Genomic DNA, 19,266 nt, shown 5'->3' on the forward strand with positions numbered 1-19,266 from the left:
ACATTCCCCACCACCTGAAATCTTCCGAGAGAGATTTCCCTCATTGAAATTAAAAACACTTGATACAGGGCGGGGAAGGGAAGCGCTGGGTAGAAAAGGGCAGGGTCCCTGGTGAGGGCTCGACCCTCTGGCCTGTGCCCACGGACCTAAATGAGGACAGTCATTTCTGTTTTTGCACTCAAAAAGTTGCCTTTTGGCCCACGATGCCCTCCATCCTGTGCCCATATAAATCTGAGACCTTAAGCAGAATCAGACACAAGAGGCTGGACATCGAGATTGCTGAGGAACACACCAGCAGACACAGCAACAGGCACTGGCAGACCAGATGAGAAAAGTTGAGTACAAGGGCAAGGCTGAGAAAGGGCAGCTCCTTTCTTGGGAGCGCCCACCATTCCCATGGGATGGCAAATGCAGGAAGGCAGAGAAATCTACAGTGTGGGTAGCCAAGGTTTATTTTACTCCTGTGCGTTTTGAGCAGGAATAATTTTTGAGGAATCCTCAAAACCTATTTCCTACATAGGGTTTCTTACGTTGATACCTTCTCATTTTGTCTTTGTCACATCTCAAAACCACTTTCTTCTCATGAGGAGGAGGAGCAGGAAAGACTTTGCTGAGGACTGCTGGGAGCTAGAAGGGGAAGGGGCAACGGCAGGGTTTCTGCACAGGAAAGGGGTGATTCTGCAGCGCTGTGGCTAAACTGCTGGCACAGAAGTACACAGCCGAGTCCCCAGGTTCTGAGGGCTGGATCTTCAGAGTGGAGAATGATGCATTAGGCATCTGAGCTGAGAATCGATCTTTGGGCATCCCTGAATCATCTATCAGATCCTCGTTGTTAAAATAAATTAGAAACTCCAGTCCCCGCATCATGGTCTGTCTGTACCAGAAAAGCTGCGTGTGGCCTGAAATTGGTTCACATCTCAGAGTCACTTCTTGTCCCATCTCTGTCACCTCATGCTGGGGTGACTGGATAACTTCAGCATCTGTGTGCTCTATGAAAGAAGACAGAGTTGGGGGCCAGAATAGAGAAAATGTCGGGCATCATCCCTTCAGAAGCCCAGCCTGATGATGGTAAATATTCTGAGGACTCACTTGCTACCAGGATACAAAGGGACACACAGCAGAGGGTCCAGGAGACCATGGCAGAGTGAGAGCAGGTGTGGAACATTCTAGACCAGGGCCTCTGTGAGCATGAGCAAAGAAGTGAATTTTGTGACATTTTATCTCCACAAGATGCATCTGCCAGTGACATCACTGAATGGGCCACCACCCCCAAGTTCTTTAAGAGGAGGTTGCATCTCTTGGAGATGAATCAGGCAGAACTGAACTCAACTGTAATTGATCTGAGATACAGATGCACACTGGCAGAGGCTCCATGTAGATTGGTTTTGATATTGTCAATTCATAGTACCTTCTCCAGAACATGCCTTACCTAGAAGCCTGTCCTAGAAGCTGAAAAGAAGAGAAAAACAGTTTTCTCCTAGAGCCTTGAGAACGAATGCAGCTTTCCCAAGGTGTTGATTTTGATTTTTTCTGGGTTTTGGACTTCTGACCTCCAGACCTGTAAGATAATAAGTTTTTGTTGTTGTAAGCCACCAAGTTAGTGAGTATCTTATAGTAGCCATGGGTCTGATGGGTGAGAGGCAGAAGCCAAATACAAAATACAGGTAGGGACAGGTGCATGATCACATGGAAGGAATTTAAAATCAGGCCAAGGGAAGCCTAGAAAAAACATCTTATGTCTACCCAGGACTCATCTTCTTCCAGGGGTCACGCCGAACTATACCTCTTAAGTGGATATGCTGGTGGCATCACTGTGATTGTCAGCTCCCTGGGGACAGGGTCCTTCTGATGTGGTCCAGGCTAGCACCTCCATTTCTTGCAGTTCTACTCTCTACATTCAACAGAGAAGGTAGGGTTGGCCTGGGCTGGTTTGGGTCCAGAAAGGGTTGGTTACTAATTCCTTTATTCCCAGTCATCATTCAAGACATCTGGAAACCAACTTCCTGAATCTAGGTCCAACCTCAGGGTTATCCTTAACCATCTTCCAGGGAGCAGTCTCAGCTCCTCCCCATAGAATTTGGATGACGATGAAGTCACAGTGCCTCCTAGTGGCCAGTAGGCCAGAACATCACCAATGTGCTTTCCTTTGCCAGAAGACAGGGACTTGTGCTTTGTTTCACTGAGTACAGGGGATACAGGACATTATGATTAGTTGGTGTTAGAAGGCCAACAAATAATATTGGTGCTATGGGGTAGGATAGAAACACCTGAGACATTGATGATGAAGTCAGAAAGGTGGAGACATAATGTCAGTTTTAATACTGATAAGCAGCAAGTCTCAGTGTGAAACATGATGCTGAATCCGAATTTAACCCATTCTCTATCCCCTCCAAACTGCCGGCCAACCCTGTGTGGAAGAGAAAGTTCCTCACTGATCTTAGCTCATGTTGAAAAAGCACCAAAGAATCTAGTTTTTCTCTAGGGAACCAGGAGAAAAATGGGAAAATAAGGAGAGACTGAACTAAAATGAAGAGAGCAAATACCATAACTGATTTTCCTTCCCACAGACAAGATTTGGCAAGGAATAGGAAGATTAAATCAGGATTACTACTTTAGGGGCGCCCCACAAAATGGGGTATGTGGAACAAACTGTTGTCCCAGGAAATTGGCTTTAAATGGGGTAAAACAATAGCCACATATCAGTTACTCGCTGAAATTTTGACCACTTGCCCCTCTGGAATTTTCATAAAACAGCACAAATGTACCCCCGCAGTGAACAATTAAGTTAATTTGAAGCCTAATCTGACCTAACTCTTTATTCTGTTTTCCATCTTGCCGTATGGTCCCATGGAACACAGAGGTTATGTGATAGAAATAAATAACAATATAAGAATACTCTATTAATTACATGCCCCAAACAAAGGTATGTCCCAATTTGATTATGAATGTCCTTTAAGTTTTTAAAAAATAAGTATTTGATTGAAACCAGAGTTTAACATCTCTATACCATTTAAGTTAAATATCAGACAAATCACAGACTAAGAACCTAACATTGCAATTAAAGAAAAATTAAAATTCCAAGTATAGTTATTTTCACCTTAATCCCAATAATTAAGGATAATGGCACTTACTCTGTTGTTATTATACAATTGGAAAAAATATCAGAAACAACATTAAAAACTTCAGTTAATTAAAGTCTTAAAGAAATAATAAGGAATAACTTGGCTGGAATGATGGGGAGGGCAAGAGCCCTGGAGGTGAGCATGGCAGTCCTTCTGCGCTGGAGGGAATTTGTGGATCCTGACTCAGCACTCAGGAAGCTGTCTCACAGGCCAGCGGGGTAAAGGCAAAGGCCAGAACATATGGAATGTGTCATTGATGCATTCCAATAGTAACAATGAGCCAGAGACAAACCTGTTCTCCAGGTGCTCCAGGACACTTCAGGCCTTAAACTGTGATTCAGGGAGCCTGATTGTTTATACCTACAGGCACTTTCAGAAGCACAGAAAAATTATCTCTGGAGAAAAATGTGGTCCACCCTACCCAAAATTATTTCTACAGCCATAGTTTTTGGCACAGTGTCAAACATTATTAGATTCGTAGGGAGAAATACAAACGCCATGAAAAATCAAGCACCCCGACTGAAGGCAGCACAAAAAGAAAATCAACAACAACAGCCCACGAAGATCTCAGAGGTGAAAATGATCAGACAGACTCTGAAACAACTGTGTGCCGCATGTGCAAATGATAAAAAGTGAGCTCAGAAAATGTTATGAGGGAGTTCCTAACTATAAGTAACATAGCAGATTGGAAAAAGAAAAAAATAGAAATTTTGACAAGGAGATGGTGAGTGGTGGTTTTCATCCATCCAATTGGTGAGGTTTTTATCAGAGGAGGAAAGGAAAGAGCGAGGTGTGCAATGAGAAAACGAGCATAAAGTCTGACTGCCGTCAGGTGTTAGACTGGATAAGGAGCGGGAGGAAGCCAGGAGGGGCTCATGGACAGTGACAATGCTTTCAGGCAATATTCAGCCAGCTGCTTTTTAGGTAATTCTAACCAACACTTCAGAAGGATTTCTAATATTAGAGCATTTTGGCAGAAGTAGAGTAGTGAATATGGAGCTAGACACGCAGAGTGTATTATCTATCAGAGGGGGCAACTGATCAGGGCAACTTCTTGCTTCAGAAGTTCTTACAAGAAATATTTTAATGCACTAAGGAGCTTTTAATATACAAGCAGACAAGTAGAAATGTCCTCAACAGACTCTGAATTGACTGGTCCAGGTCTAGATATACTCTCGGGCTGAGATGATTACATAGAAGAGTTAGACGGTTCAAGAGAAGTAGAATTCACTTGGAGGTAAGATTTGGGACTAGGTGCCAAGGTATCCATTCAGGTTCATTTCTCTGAACTTTCAAAAGGGCTGAATCACATAGCTGAAATTATAATCACTATCATTAACAACATTATTATTAACATACTTTACCGAAAATAAAACAGAAGGGAAAAGATTTCCGAACACATACTGTGTGTTGAGACTTTGCTAGAGAGCCAGGTTGTCACCAAGGATAACAACCAAGTCATTCACATGCTGACAACTGCAGCGGGGGGCTGCTGTTTGTTACTTGGTATCATCACTATCTGTATTATTAAGTTAATTGCACGTGTTTCATGGGCACATATTTTTATGAGAGGGAAACCATCACTACCCCTGAGGACTAAGTCTCTGATGAGTCACTTGAGATTTCTAGAGTTGTCCCTGAAAAGTGTTTCAAATCCCTGAGACATAAAGCAACAATTATAGTCCTCATGTTTTAAGAAATAGTTCATTTTCTCCCATTACATGAATCCTAACTGTATCTGAAAATTCACTTCTTCCCTGGGAGGATAAGGAATAAGGAAAGGCTGCTGCGAGCCAATAGAGAGGAGAGGGCCCTGCAGTTTTCTGCACAGGAAAGTGTCTCTGCAACGCTGTGGCTAAGCTGCTGGCACAGAGATACACGGCCGAGTCCCCAAGCTCTGCAGGCTGGATCTTGAGAGTGGATTCCACTCCTTTGAGCCTCTCTGCAGAAAATCGATCCTTAGGCAATTGTGAGTCATCTACTACATCCTCATTCTGATATTGAATCAGAAGCTTTGGGCCCTGTCCCAGGATCTGCTGGTATCAGTAAAGGCCAGCATGGCCAGATACAGAATTGTACCCAAAAGCCACAGCCTACCTTTTCTCTGTGATCTTATATCTGGGAACTGAGCAACTCTAGCTTCTGTGAGTTCTGTGAAGGAAAAAGAATTTGAAAATAGAAAGAAGGAAATGGTTGAAATAATCACTGAGAGATCCAATGTGCCATGGTGTTCCTAGGACTCACCTGCTCCTGGGAGACAGAGGGCCAGCAGAGGAGCCTGGTGCCCATGGCAGGGTCAGGGCAGGATGGGAGTTTTGCCAAATTAGGGTCACTGTGAGCAGGAGCAGAGGAGGAGGGACGTCCTTGTTCTCTCATGGCAGTTCCCACAGTGACGTCATTGCCTCCACAAATGCCTACATTCTTAGAAATCAATTATTATAAGCTAAAACAGAGCACGAAGGTACTTTACCATATTCGTAGACTGTATAATTTATACACATGTCCTCACTCACATATTCAGGGCTTGGGGGATTAGGTCTCTCACTACATCTCTAGGCCCGTCCTCTGCTGGACATTTCTACTTGGAAGCCTCAAAGGAAACTCGAAATAAATATTAGTGACCTCTTGATTTATCCTTCTCTTTGGGTATTTCTTTTCTACCAGGTCCTCTGTGTTCCCAGTCCTCTAGGGTAATTGACCCAGCTTTATCATAGAAGTGCATTGAACTAACTGACACTCTCTAAACTAAAGTGGTAAAAGAATTCTCTGAACACAAAGTGGGGAGGGTTTATTTTATCTGAAGGCCAATGACCAGTTCCCTTTTTGCTGTTATCAATCTTCATCATGCATTACGTATCAAGCCTTCACCGGGGTTCTGCCTGTAGTTCCTGGTCACCAATATATTTAAGTAAGTTCTGATATCTTAACAAAAATGAGTGAAGAACACTAATTCCTGAAAACCTGAGTGTGAATATCTAACAGTAAATGCAAAATTGAACAGAGTTTCTGGAATCTTAAACACTTACTCCTCTATCATATCTTACAATTGAACTGCAGTGTTAGTATCCAGCAATTATTTTAAAAATTGCGCTACATTAGTTGTGACACACTTCTCATTGTCTGGGTAGTAGAGTGGGAAGGCTTGAGGGAGTGGAGAAGCCCTGAGAGTCAATGTGAATGAACTAACCAAGGACACGTGTGTTCAGAGACGAGGAATAGTGCAACTCAGCCTAGAGAAATCCAAGTTCCTAAAACCTAGGGGATGGACACATGTCAAGGTTATCAGGTGAAGATCAGTGGTTGTAGAATTATCAGAACTATCAGAATTACCATCTCTTTTTTATATAAAATGTCTATCATTGCAGTAGAAAAGCTGCTAGTCGGAGTTTACCTTATGTTGGCACCAACTAATAATTTCATGATGGAAAGTGGCTTCACATCACAGTGTCACTACCTCTTCCATCCTTGTGACCAGGGGTTAAGGCCCTGGATGACAACAGCATTGAGAGGGTGGAGGCTTGGTGGCTACAGACAGGACTTACCAGGCTGCATGTGATATACTTGAAATGGGGGCATCCTAATTCTAGGAAAGACATTCCCCATATGTTCTCAGGCTTCCCCTGCTTCCTGAGCAGAAAAACAAATAAACAAACAAATAACAACCATGATTGTGTCAGGGCCCAAAGGGGCATCTCGTTGCTTAGTGAAGGAAATACCAGAATTCTGGGAAATCTGGTTCTTGTTAAGAATATTTGCGGAGTCACTGCAATTTGAGATAAGCCTATCTGGAAACACCTACAATTGTCCACTCCCCTACCCTCCATTCCCATTACATCCTCCTGTCCATTATCCAGGACACACTAGAATGGGTTAGGTGTAGGGTAGAGGCACATCGCTAAGGTTTCTCTGATGTTCTCCCAAGGAGGCAGCTGTTCTCTCTTTTCATGGGTCTGTGCACATTCAGGTTAGCTCCTGGCTCTTCTCCATCTACCCCTCAAGTAGGCTCAGAAGCTTCTCCACTCAATAATGTTCTACAGTTCAGATTTCACTACTGAATAGAACCCACTGGCATCAGTGAAGGAAGAAGAGTTTCTACTGACCACTCAAAACACCTGAACACTCGATACTGAATGCTAGAATGAAGCCACGCTTTTCCTTTAAACGCAACTTTTCAGGCAACACTTGGCTCTGTTTCAAAAACACTTGGACCCCATCAAACTTCAGTGCCTCCTGATGGCCAATGGTTCAGAGTCACTGGGCTTAGATTCTCCATCCGTGGCTCAGGGAGGGTGATGGGATTTCTAAACTATCAAATTAGGTCAGGGTTACTATCAGACAGTGTTTGTGGGGAACTGAAGGGAATTCCTTCCAGCTCCATCCGATCCTTCTGTCCTGCTAGAGATCCCTCCCCACAGACAGTGTTTCTGTCCTGCTAGAGCCCCCTCCCTGTTACACAAACACATATTACCCAACCACAACTTAGGACAAGCACTATCCCTCCTCTGCGTACATTCATCAACTCCCCAACATCTATGCATCCTTGACCAACCTGAGGAGAACTCAGAATCTCCTGTTTTAGTTAAAACAGTCCTGTGTATTCACCAAATGGCTTCTTGATATGCTTTGTTAGCTAAGTTTTGTGCTCATCTCAGAGATATCAAGCTTTTTGTCCTCAGACTATAAATTCTCTTATCTTTTGGGGGGGACTTTTAAAAACATCACAGCCTATCCCTATGGAAAAAGTACATTATAGGACTAAAAGAAACCTTATCTTGTATGTTCATTTTATGATAATTATAGAATATTTCAAAGATATTGAAATGAATAAAATAAATACCACCAAACTGAAATCATGCCAACATTTTGAGATCTTAAGATTTTCTTCTAATTGCATTTTAAAAACTGACACCTTTGGAACAGCTGAATCATACAACAAACAGAATTTTAAAATGTATTTCAATTATTAATATCTTTTCACATTTTTTAATCTCTTTTTGTGGATTTTACCCTCAATTTCTGAAATAAAACACTTTATTCTTAATAATTCAGTGCGTTTCCCTAAAAAGAGACCATTATCTTAGATAACCACAAATGCCTTTATTACACTCAAAAACTTAACATTCATATAACATTATTTTCTCATCTATACTTCACGTTCGCCTTTTTCCAGTTGTACCAATGCGTCCTCTGGTTTTGATTTTTTCCCTACAGGACATTATCAAAGATTATGCATTTATGTTGGTTATCAGATCTTTTTAGCTACTTTTAAACTAGACATCTCTTTGGCCCACTTATATTTTACATTTTTCATGGCCTTGATTTTTGTAAGAGTTCATATCAGCTGACTGGTAAAATGACCCATCATCAGGATTTCCACATTATCCCAGGTTAAATATTTTGGCAACTACCATGCCATAGTTGATGTGTGTTTCCCCTTGCGTCTGACCAACTACAAGAACATACCACGTTATCTTTACACAGTTTTGAATACTAAATTTGACATCATAGACATCAGCTCTCTCCATTGTGAAGGTATCATTTATCTTTTACAGTTAATAAGCAATTAGTGGAGTGATGCTTTGACACAGTATAGATATCTTAGTCTCCAATAACCTTCCACATGTTGCTTTTGGCAACAACTGATGGCCTCCGTCTGTAACTACATTAACGTTACAATGATTTTTTTTTTGAAACATATATAATGCCAGTCCCTTTGGACCACTAAGTGATAGTGTTTTTAAGCAAGGTATTTGCTACCAGAAAGCAGTATATATAGTTAGTATTTTTTTTTTTTTTAGAAAGAAAGAAAGGGAAAGAGAAAGGGGAGAGAGAACAGGAGTCCTGCTCTATTGCCCAGGCTGGAATGCAATCCAAAAATAGGTATCAAAAACCTCCTTTATGCCGATAATGGTGCTTAACAGTGGAGACAGGAAGGAATAAGGGAAGAAAATAGCAAACAAACAGCCAACCAATATTTCATTTAAGTCTGTGAAATGCTATGCAAATGCTGAAGAGTGATTTACTTCCAGTTATGTGGTCACTTTCAAAATAGGTGTGATGTGATACTGAGAAAAATGTATGTTCTGTGGACCTGGGGTGAAGAATTCTATAAATATTCACTGAGTTTACTTGTTCCAGGTCTGAGTTCAAATCATAGATGTCCCTGTTAATTTTCTATCTCGTTGATCCATCGAATATTAACAATGTGGTGTCAAAGTCTCCTGCTATTATTGTGCGGGAGTCCAAGTCTCTTTATAAGTCATTAAGAACTTGTCTTACGTATCTGGGTATTCCTATATTGGGTGCATATATATTTATGATCATTGACTCCTGTTGTTGCATTGATCCTTTTACCATTATGTAATGTCCTTCTTTGTTTCTTTTGGTTTTTGTTACTATTAAAGTCTATTTTGTCAGAGAGGAAAGTTACAACTCCTGTTTTTTGTTTGTTTTTTGTTCTTTGCTCTCCATTTGATTGATAAGTCTTCCACCAACTCTTTGTTTTGAGTCTTTGTGTGTCCTTGCTTATGAGATGGATCTTGATATAGCATACAGATGGGTTTTGACTTTTTATTCAATTTGCCTGTCTGTGTCTTTGATTGGGGCATTTAATCCATTTACATTTAGGATTAATATTGATATTTGTGAGTTTAATATTGTCATTTAATGCTCGCTGGCTATTTTGCCCATTAGTTGATATAGATTCTTCATTATGGAGATACTCTTTACCTTTTGGTAAGTTTTTGGGATGTCTGATACTGGTTGTTTCTTTCTGTGTGTAGTGCTTCTTTCAGAAGCTCTTGTAAATCAGGCCTGGTGGTGATGAAATCTCTGAGTCCTTGCTTGTTCGTGAAAAATTTTATTTTTCCTTCATTTATGAAGCTTAGTTTGGCTGGATATGAGATTCTGGGTTGAAAATTCTTTTCTTTGAGGATATTGAATATTGACCCCCACACTAGTTTGTAGGGTTTCTGCTGAAAGATCTGCTGTGAGTCTGATAGGCTTCCTTTTATGGGTAACCTGACCTTTCTCTCTAGCTGCCCTTAGAATTTTCTCTTTTATTTCAACCCTGGTGAATCTAAGGATTATGTGTCTTGGGGTAGCTCTACTTGAGAAATATCTTTGTGGGGTTCTCTGTATTACCTGGGGTTGAGTATTGTCCCACCTTACTAGACTAGGAAAGTTTTCCCGAATAATATCCTGAAGAATATTTTCCAGCTTGGATTCATTCTCTTCATGACATTCAGGTACACCTATCAAACGTAAATTAGGTCTTTTCACATAGTCCCATATTAGAGACTTTGCGCATTCCTTTTTACTCTTTCTTCTCTAATCTTGTCTTCTCATTTCATTTCATTAAGTTGGTCTTTGACTTCTGATATCCTTTCTTCTGCTTGATCAATTCAACTGTTAAAACCTGTGCATACTTCATGGTGTTCTCGTATTGTATTCTTCAGTTCCATTAATTATATTCCTCTCTAAATTGTTTATTCTCATTAGGATTTCATAAAACATTTTTTTCAAGGTTCTTAGTTTCTTTACATTGGGCTAGGACATGTTCTTTTAACTCACAGATGTTTCTTATTATCCACCTTCTGAAGCCTAATTCTGTTATTGGAATGCACTCATTCTCCATCAGGCCTTGTTCCCTTGTTGGTGAGGAACTGTGATTCCCTGTAGAGGACAAGGCATTCTGATGCTGGGTACTGTCAGCCTTTTTATGCTGGTTTCTTCCCATCATTGTAAATTTATCCACCTGTCATCTTTGTAATTACCGACTTTCAAATTAGGTCTCTGAGTGGATGTCCAACTTGTTGATTCCCAGAGCCAGAATCTGAGCTGCCGGCTAAAACAGCGGTATAAAGATTCATGGTGCTTTTCTTCCCTGGGAATTTCCGGTCTGGCTTCCTTCTTGAGTCCCTTTTTCAATCAGCTGAATAGGTGACTCTGCCTTCCTGGAGCTCCAAACGTTGACCAAAAGGGGACCCAGTCCCGTTTACTCTGCACTAAGAACTGCAGTGCCGGGGCGCCAGCAAAACCGCTGCACCGGCTACCTGTGGCGACCTGTGGGGCTCCTCCGCTGGGAATCTCCTGGTCTGCAAGCAACAAAAATTCATCTGAGTGTGGCATCCTCTCGTTCTCTGTGCTTTCATTGGGAGCTACAATCCTGAGCTGCTAGTAATCAGCCATCTTGGATCTCTCTCAGTTACAATGATTTTCTAATTAAATTTAATAACTAGCCTTATTCTCTAATGAAGAGATTCTTACATCTTTTTATTGTTGTTATAGCCTTACAGATTTGAAAAATTTGTTATAATTTGGTATCCTCATTCTTCTTTAATGTTTAGATACTTGTGTTTGGCTAGTGGGAGTCCCGTGAAACTGGTTCTATGGATTTTTTGCTGTGTTTTCTGGGTCCTGAAACTTCCTTGATTTCTGCCAAAAAATGTTTTTTACTTTCTCTGCTCTAGATCTAGAAGAAGCTGTTTCTGTTGTTTCTTTTAGAAGCATTTAGAAATTAAATACCATATAATAATCCTGCCCATTACTACTGGGAACACAACTGCAAAGAAATAAAGTTATTGTCCATCAGTTTTATATTGCTTCTTACATATTGTATGGTTAGAGTTAGAAAATACATAATTTTTAAATAATAACTTCATATTGATACCTACAATTCAAATCAACACCATAGATTCCTTCCTTGTCTTTTCCTATTTCCTACTTATATCTCTCTTCCCTTTCTAAGAACTCTGTTTCCCAGCAATGTCAATACATTTACCTATTATCTGTTTTACAGTATATTAAAACTGTTTCAGAAATATGCACTGGAAACACTAACAGTAACAAATCTCCTGAGTGAAGTTAATCCTCAACCTCATTTACCTTTATAATAGTGAAACTATTAAAATCTAAAGACAAAGAGAAACTAGAAAACAACCAGAAAAGAAAAGCCATTACCTCAAAAGAAAATACACAAAAGATCAATAGTATATGAAAAGATGCTTAGTGTCTAATGTTTTGGTCTTCTAAGTTCAGTTTATTACACACAACATGTTGGAAAAGCTCTTTGACATTGGCCTTGGCAATGATTTCTTTGGTATCGCAAAAAAAGTTCAGGCTACAAAAGCAAAAATAAATGAGACTACATCAAACTTAAAAGTTTCTGCAGGTAAATAAAACCAACAACAAAATGAAAATGCAACCCATGGATTTGGAAAAATCTTTGCAAACCATACCAGATAAGAGATTAATATACCAAACATACAAAGACCCCATACAACTCCTTGGCAAGAGAACATATAACCCTATTTAAACTGAGAAAATGGCCTAAACAGACATTTCTACCAAGAAGACATAAACATCACCAACATGCTTAACATCACTAATTATTAGAAAAGTGAAAATCAAAACTGCTATGAGATTGCACCTCACATCCACTAAGATAGCTATTATTAAAAAGATAAGTTTCAAAAGTATGGAGAAAAAGGAACTTTTGTAAACCATTGGTGGAAAAGTAGATGGATGCAATCATAAAGAAAATCAGCATAGATTTTCCTAAAGAAATTAAAAGTAGAATTATCATATGACACAGCAATCTCTCAGTATATACACAAAGAAAATGAAATGCCTATCTCTTGGCGGTATCTGCACTCTCATGTTCATTGCAGCATTGTTTACAATAGCCAAGATATGGAAACAACCTAAGTGTCTACTGATAGACAAATGGATGAAGAAACTGTGGCATAACTATACAATGGAATATTATTTGATCCTAAAAAATAATGAGACCTTGCCATTTACCACAACATAGATGAGCCTGGAGGATATTATGCTAAGTAAAATAAGGCAGACACAGAGAAATAGTGTATGATATTTTTATAATTTATAAAAAGTCAAATAGAGAGAATGAAATAGTGGTAACTGGGAGGATGGCATGGGGAGGGAATAGGAAATGTGGACATTTCGGCCGAATGATACAAAATAGCAGATAGGCAGGATGAAGAAGTCTAAAGGTCTAAGGTATAACCCGAGGACTATGGTTAATAATAATGTGTTCAGATTTTTTCTAAAGGAGTGAATTGTATCTGCTATTACCACAGGGAGTAAATGGGTAACTATGTGAGATGATGGCTATATTCATTCGTTTCACTATAGTAACCATTTTCCTATAGGTATGTATCCCATAATATCATGTTATATACCTAAAGTATACATAATAAAAAGTAAAATGTCAAAAGAGATGCTTAACATCATTAGTCATTAGAAACATGTAAATCAAAACCACAATGAGATATCACTTCACATTTACCAGGATGGCTATAATAATTTTTAAAAAGAAGAACAAAACATAAATTAAGTGTTGGCAAGGCTGTGAAGAAACTGTAAGGCTTTGATATTGCTGTGGGAATATAAAATCCTGCAGCTGCTGCAAATCACTGTTGGGCAGTTGCTCAAAGTGTTAAATATAGAATTCCCACATGACTCAGCAATTCCACCCCCAGGTATACACCCAGAATAACTGAAAGCAGGAAATCAGACAGATACTTGTAGCCCAGTGTTTATTGCAAGATTATTTCTAATAGTCAAAAGGTGGAAACAACCCACATGTCCAACGGCTGATGATCAGATAAATAAAATGTGGTCTATACATACAATGAAGTGTTATTCAGCTATATAAAGAAGTAAAATTCTGACACATGCTACAATGTGATGAATCTTGAAAGCATTAGGCTAAATGAAAGAAGACTGACACAAAGGGAAATACCAAATATATATATACATATATATACGTATATATACATATAATTGTCACCTTTAATCCATCAGGTACTGCAAGAATTCACTCACTATCAGGAGAACAGTTACAGTATTAGAGATGAGGGTGGTGACACAGAGCCAAACCATATCAGTTATAATATATATGTATATATATATACATATATATTTATATATTTTTTTGAGATGAAGTCTCACTTTGTCACCCAGGCTGGAGTGCAGTAGCGTGATCTTGGCTCACTGCAACCTCTGCCTCCCAGGTTCAAGCAATTTTCCTGCCTTAGCTTCCCAAGTAGCTGGGACATGCACACACTGCCATGCCCAGCTAATTTTTTGAATTTTAGTAGAGACGGGATTTTACCATTTTGCCTAGGCTGGTCTCAAATTCCTGAGCTCAGGCAATCCACCTGTTTCATTCTCCCAAAGTGCTAGGATTACAGGTGTGAACCACTGCGTCCAGCCTAGGGAAATATATTTTATGATTTCCCATATATTAACTATCTAGAATGAGGAAATTTATATAAACAAAGGGTAGGTTAGACGTTACCAGAGGCTGAGAAGCAGGAGAAATATGGAGTTATTGCTTAATGGATGTAGAGTTTCTCAATCACGAAAACCATTTGGAAACAGTAGTGATGGTTCCACAGCATTGTGAGTGTACTTAATTCCACTTAATTGTACATTTAAAAATTGTTAAAGTGAAAAATTTTGTTTTATGTACATATAAAACCTTTAAGATTAACATTTAAAAACTGTGATAATATATATTATATATTTTATATAAATATGACACTGTGGTAATGTATATACTATATATTATATATATAAATATGTAACTGTGGTTATATATATGTGTAACCACAGTTTTTAAATGTTAATTTTAAAATGTCAATTAAAACCTCCAAAATGGCTAAAATAAATATTGACAACTCACTTCTCCAAGATGGAACCTAAAGGCAATGAAAGGAACTCAAGTAATTGAAATACGCTCTTAGTATCCTGAGGGGCCTGATTCCAGGAAACCCTGTGGATACCCTAATCCCAGGGTGTCCACCTTCCTTACAGTCAGCGATTCCTATCCTTGGGGTCCAAATCAGCTGATACAGAGGGTCAACTATATTGATAATCTATTTCAAAATGTTGCTCATCACAATATATCTCAGAAAGGGTTTTCTGATACAGTTACTGTATTAGTCTGTTTTCACATATCTATGAAGAAATACCCAGAACTGGGTAATTTATAAAGGAAAGAGGTTTAGTTGACTCGCAGTTCCACATGGCTGGGAAGGCCTCAGGAAACTCACTGTCATGGCAGAAGGAGAAGAGAAGCAAGTCACATCTTACATGGTAGCAGGACAGGGAAAGAGAAGGGAAAATTGTCACCTTTAAACCATCAGGTACTGAGAGAATTCACTCACTGTCAGGAGAACGGTATGGAGGAAACTGCCCCCATGATAATGTGGGGATTACAGTATTCGAGATGAGGGTGGTGACACAGAGCCAAACCATATCAGTTATAATATTTTTTTTGTAGTATAATACAGTTTCACTAGTCCATATCTTTTCTCATATTTGGGACTATCATTTCTTTGAAAACTTTGTAGTCTGGTTAAGTTTGCAGTCATAATTCACTGTTTTAGATTGGAAATGTCTGATTCCCGGGTTCAAGCGATTCTTGTGCCTCAGCCTCCCAAGTAGCTGCTGGGACCACAGGTACCTGCCACCATGCCCGGCTAATTTTTTAAAACTTTTTATAGAGACAGGGTTTTACCATGTTGGCCAGGCTTGTCTCAATCCCTGATCTCAAGTGATCCATCTGCCTCGGCCTCCCAAAGTGCTGGGATTACAGGCATGAACCACTGCACCCAGCTGAGAACCTATTTTTATGTTAGTAGTAATTTATGTTTACTTTGCTGTGAAATGCCTGTTTAGGCTAAGTATTCCCATTTTATTGGGTTGTCTTTTTCTTATTAAGGTTTGAGAATGTTTTACTCATTTTACATACTAACTCTATTAGACAAGAACAGCTATGCTACAGAAAACAAAATAAAAATAAATCTTAAAATCTCATTGGCTTAATTCTATGAAGTCTTACTTCCCATGTCCACAAAGCCCAGCATGGCATAAGTAGCTTTCTTCCATGGTTGTTCATCAAATTATGACCGGGTGAGCCAGGCTGCTTCCATATTATCATTAGGCAATCTGTATTGTGTAGCTCCCAAGTTTATTAGGGCATGGCGAAATAGTTGAAGGGTATCTGTACAGAAAAGGGTCAACAGCAGGTTTGAGACTGCGGTGCTTAGGAAGTCTGGCTTGCAAGATTGACATCTGGCTGATATCTGGGAAGCTGGCTGGTGAGCAGTGCCCTGTGCTGACATGAAGTTTCTCCTAACCGAGAGGAGTAGCTCATTGTGCCTAGACTGGTGTTGCAAACTGAACACCAGATTTCCTTCTGGGATGTGGATTTTGGGTTTATCCTAGGAAGTAAGTTCCTCCACTATAGCCTCTGGGGTGTTGAATCTCTAATGAGCTCCACAGGCAGAAACATTGCACATGTGTTAATGCATTTTTGTTTCTGTGGGAAATGAGCTCTGTATGACCCCTCCCGGGAGGAAGAGAGTATAAGGTAGCTGATGTGTGAACTCCTCTAGATTCCTCCTGTGTGTTTTCTCCATATGATCTGCTGCTGAATATTTACTATGGCACTGTGATAAATCTTAACCATGAGTACAACTGTATACTATATCCCATGAGTCTTTGCAGCTAATTTCCCTGTCTACTTGAGGACTCCCATTACAGTGCTAGGAGTTATTTCTTCTTCTTTTTTTTTTTTTCAAGATGGAGTCTTGCTCTGTCACCCAGGCTGGAGTACAATGACACGATCTCGGCTCACTGCAACCTCCGCCTTCTGGGTTCAAGTGATTCTTCTGCCTCAGCCTCCCAAGTAGCTGGGATTATAGGTGCCTGCCACCATGCCCAGATAAATTTTTGTATTTTTAGTGGAGATGGGATTTCACCATTTTGGCCAGGCTGGTCTCAAACTCCTGACCTCGTGATATGCCCACCTCGGCCTCTCAAACTGCTGGGATTACAGGTGTGAGCCACCATGCCCAGCCGCCACAAGTTATTTCTAAGGGCCAGCCTTGGGATTGCCCACATCAGTTCTGCACACATCCAATTATTCAGAACCTCTTCATATGTTCCCAACCCTTTAACTGTAAGTGAAGCCTGGAACTGAAAGGAAGCCAGGGGAATTTGGTGAGCATGAATGGTCTTTGCCATGCTGATTCTTCTTCATTTGTATGCATCTCTCATGCCTTTTCCAGGCTGTGGCTTGGCTTTTAATTTGTCATGTGTTTTGATACATGACTAAAACAACGAATGTAAGTGTGTGTGTGTTGTGTGTGTGTGTGTGTGTGTGTGTGTGTGTTGGAATTTCACTCTACTGCCCAGGCTGGAGTGTAGTGATGTCATCTTGGCTCACTGCAACCTCCGCCTCCAGGGTACAAGTGATTCTTGGGCCTCAGCTTCCAGAATAGCTGGGATTATAGGCACACACCACCGCATCCAGCTAATTTTTGTGTTTTCAGTAGAGATGAGGTTTTGCCATGTTGCCCAGGATGGTCTCAAACCCGTGGGCTCAAGCTATCCAACCTCCTTGACCTCCCAAAGTGCTGGAATTACAGGCATGAGCCACGGTGCCTGGCAAGTATTATTTTTTGGGACTTGTGTTCTTTTATGTTTCCACTAAAAACGTCTTCCCTCAGAGGATAAAAATATTTTCCTCAATTTCTTCTGGTAAAATTTAAGTTTTTCTATTCGTAGTTAAGAGTAAATGTACCTGAAATATACTTTATGTAAGGAATGAAGTAGACACTCAGGAATAAGTGGAAAGAACATATGCTCAGTGCAGAAAAAAATAATCTGTAAAAACACATCCCAGGATGGGAAACAACCGAACACATATGAGGAAATAACTGAAATAGAGGAGTGTGGCTGGAGCAGACAGAGCCAGGGGAGACTTGTGCAAAATGATGATGGGGATGTAGGTATAGGGCATGTACATATAAGGCAGATGATAGAGGACCGCATGAGGCTATTGCCCCATAGAAGAAAGGCAGCCAGGAACAGAGGTCAGGAGTGAAGGTTTGTGACTGTGAGTAGAAGGGTAGTGGAGGGTAGGGAAAGGGGCAGATGAAAAAGTCACTGAAGCCCACGGGGGAGAGGAGAAGTCCAGAATTTGGGGTTAAGAGAATCATCACTAATCTTAACTAACGATAGCTTGGATGCCTTTTCCTTTCTGCAAGCAGAAAGAGAGAGCTACAGAAGAGAGACTCAGCAAGCTAAGGGTGTTGGGATGACCTTTGGTTGGTCTGAGACTCCAGTAAGAATGGACATCAGCACTGAGGGTCATAAGGCCCCTGCTCTAGGGCCTCCAGCCTGGCCAGGGCTCTCCTATGGACTTCGCATTTCCCAGGTTGGGGACAGACACAGAGCAACCTCAGCCTTTCTAACTGCCCTTTATGTACAGAGAGGAGGCAGCTGTGCAGCTCTGTGGAGTCACTGCTGGCACAGAAGTACACAGACGTCTGGGAGCTGGTAGCAGACTCCAGAGTGAGGGGGAAATCCTCTGTGTTTGATCTAAAGACACTGTAGCCATCTGGGACTTCTCCTTTGTTAATGTCGTTAACACCATATGAGTAATGGATCAGCCTCAGCCCATGCCCCAGGTCTTATCAATACCAGTACATATAACGGTGGTTCTTAGTCTGGTGACATCTCAGAGTCACTGGTGTTCCTGTCTCTGTGACCTTGAGTCTTGGGCTTTGGGTGATTCTACTATCCACGTGTCCTGTAATAGAAAACAACAGACCGTGATGCTGTCATCCCATAAAAAGGCTTGTATTGAGGCCTTGGGAATTCCAGGGAAGGAAGCCCACTTATGACCAGCCTCACCTGCCCACAGCAGACAAAGGGGCACATAGAAGAGCCTGGTGCCCATTTCAGCTCCAGGGCAGAATCTCATGTCTCTCAGCCCTGCTTGGGGGAAATGGAACTTAGGTTCTCAGTGACTCGATGACATCAATACCCCTGTCAAAGGGTTGAGCTGCAAAGTTAACCTGCCACACCCCTTCCATTCTCCACAAATATAAATCAAGTATATATATGTGTGTGTGTGTGTGTGTGTGTGTGTACACACACACAATGAATATATGTAATTTATGGTATATATAGCAATATTTATAGAACATATATACAATTTAATAGCTCAGGATGGAAAGAATTTATAGGCTATTTTAAAAGATATAAGTGCATATGCTCTTTGCAAGATTTTAGAAAGAAAATGCATTTCTTTCTGCATATT

The 19,266-nt window shown here is 40.4% G+C and overlaps 2 long non-coding RNA genes across 2 annotated transcripts in view; one reads left to right on the top strand and one right to left on the bottom strand.

The window, feature by feature from the left end:
* The window catches only part of LOC144578432 (uncharacterized), an 88,152-nt gene that overhangs the window by 14,878 nt on the left and 54,008 nt on the right, over positions 1 to 19,266 (top strand). The gene's annotated exons all lie outside the window — the stretch shown is intronic.
* LOC103794981 (uncharacterized) lies at positions 850 to 3,354 on the bottom strand. The gene is made up of 5 exons (XR_004728165.3): positions 3,132 to 3,354; positions 1,784 to 1,891; positions 1,430 to 1,558; positions 1,090 to 1,180; positions 850 to 989 (listed from the first exon to the last, which is right to left on the bottom strand). It is a non-coding gene; the product is annotated as an uncharacterized LOC103794981 (long non-coding RNA).

The sequence above is a fragment of the Callithrix jacchus genome, chromosome 11 (genome assembly GCF_049354715.1).
Source record: "Callithrix jacchus isolate 240 chromosome 11, calJac240_pri, whole genome shotgun sequence".
NCBI lineage: Eukaryota > Metazoa > Chordata > Mammalia > Primates > Cebidae > Callithrix > Callithrix jacchus.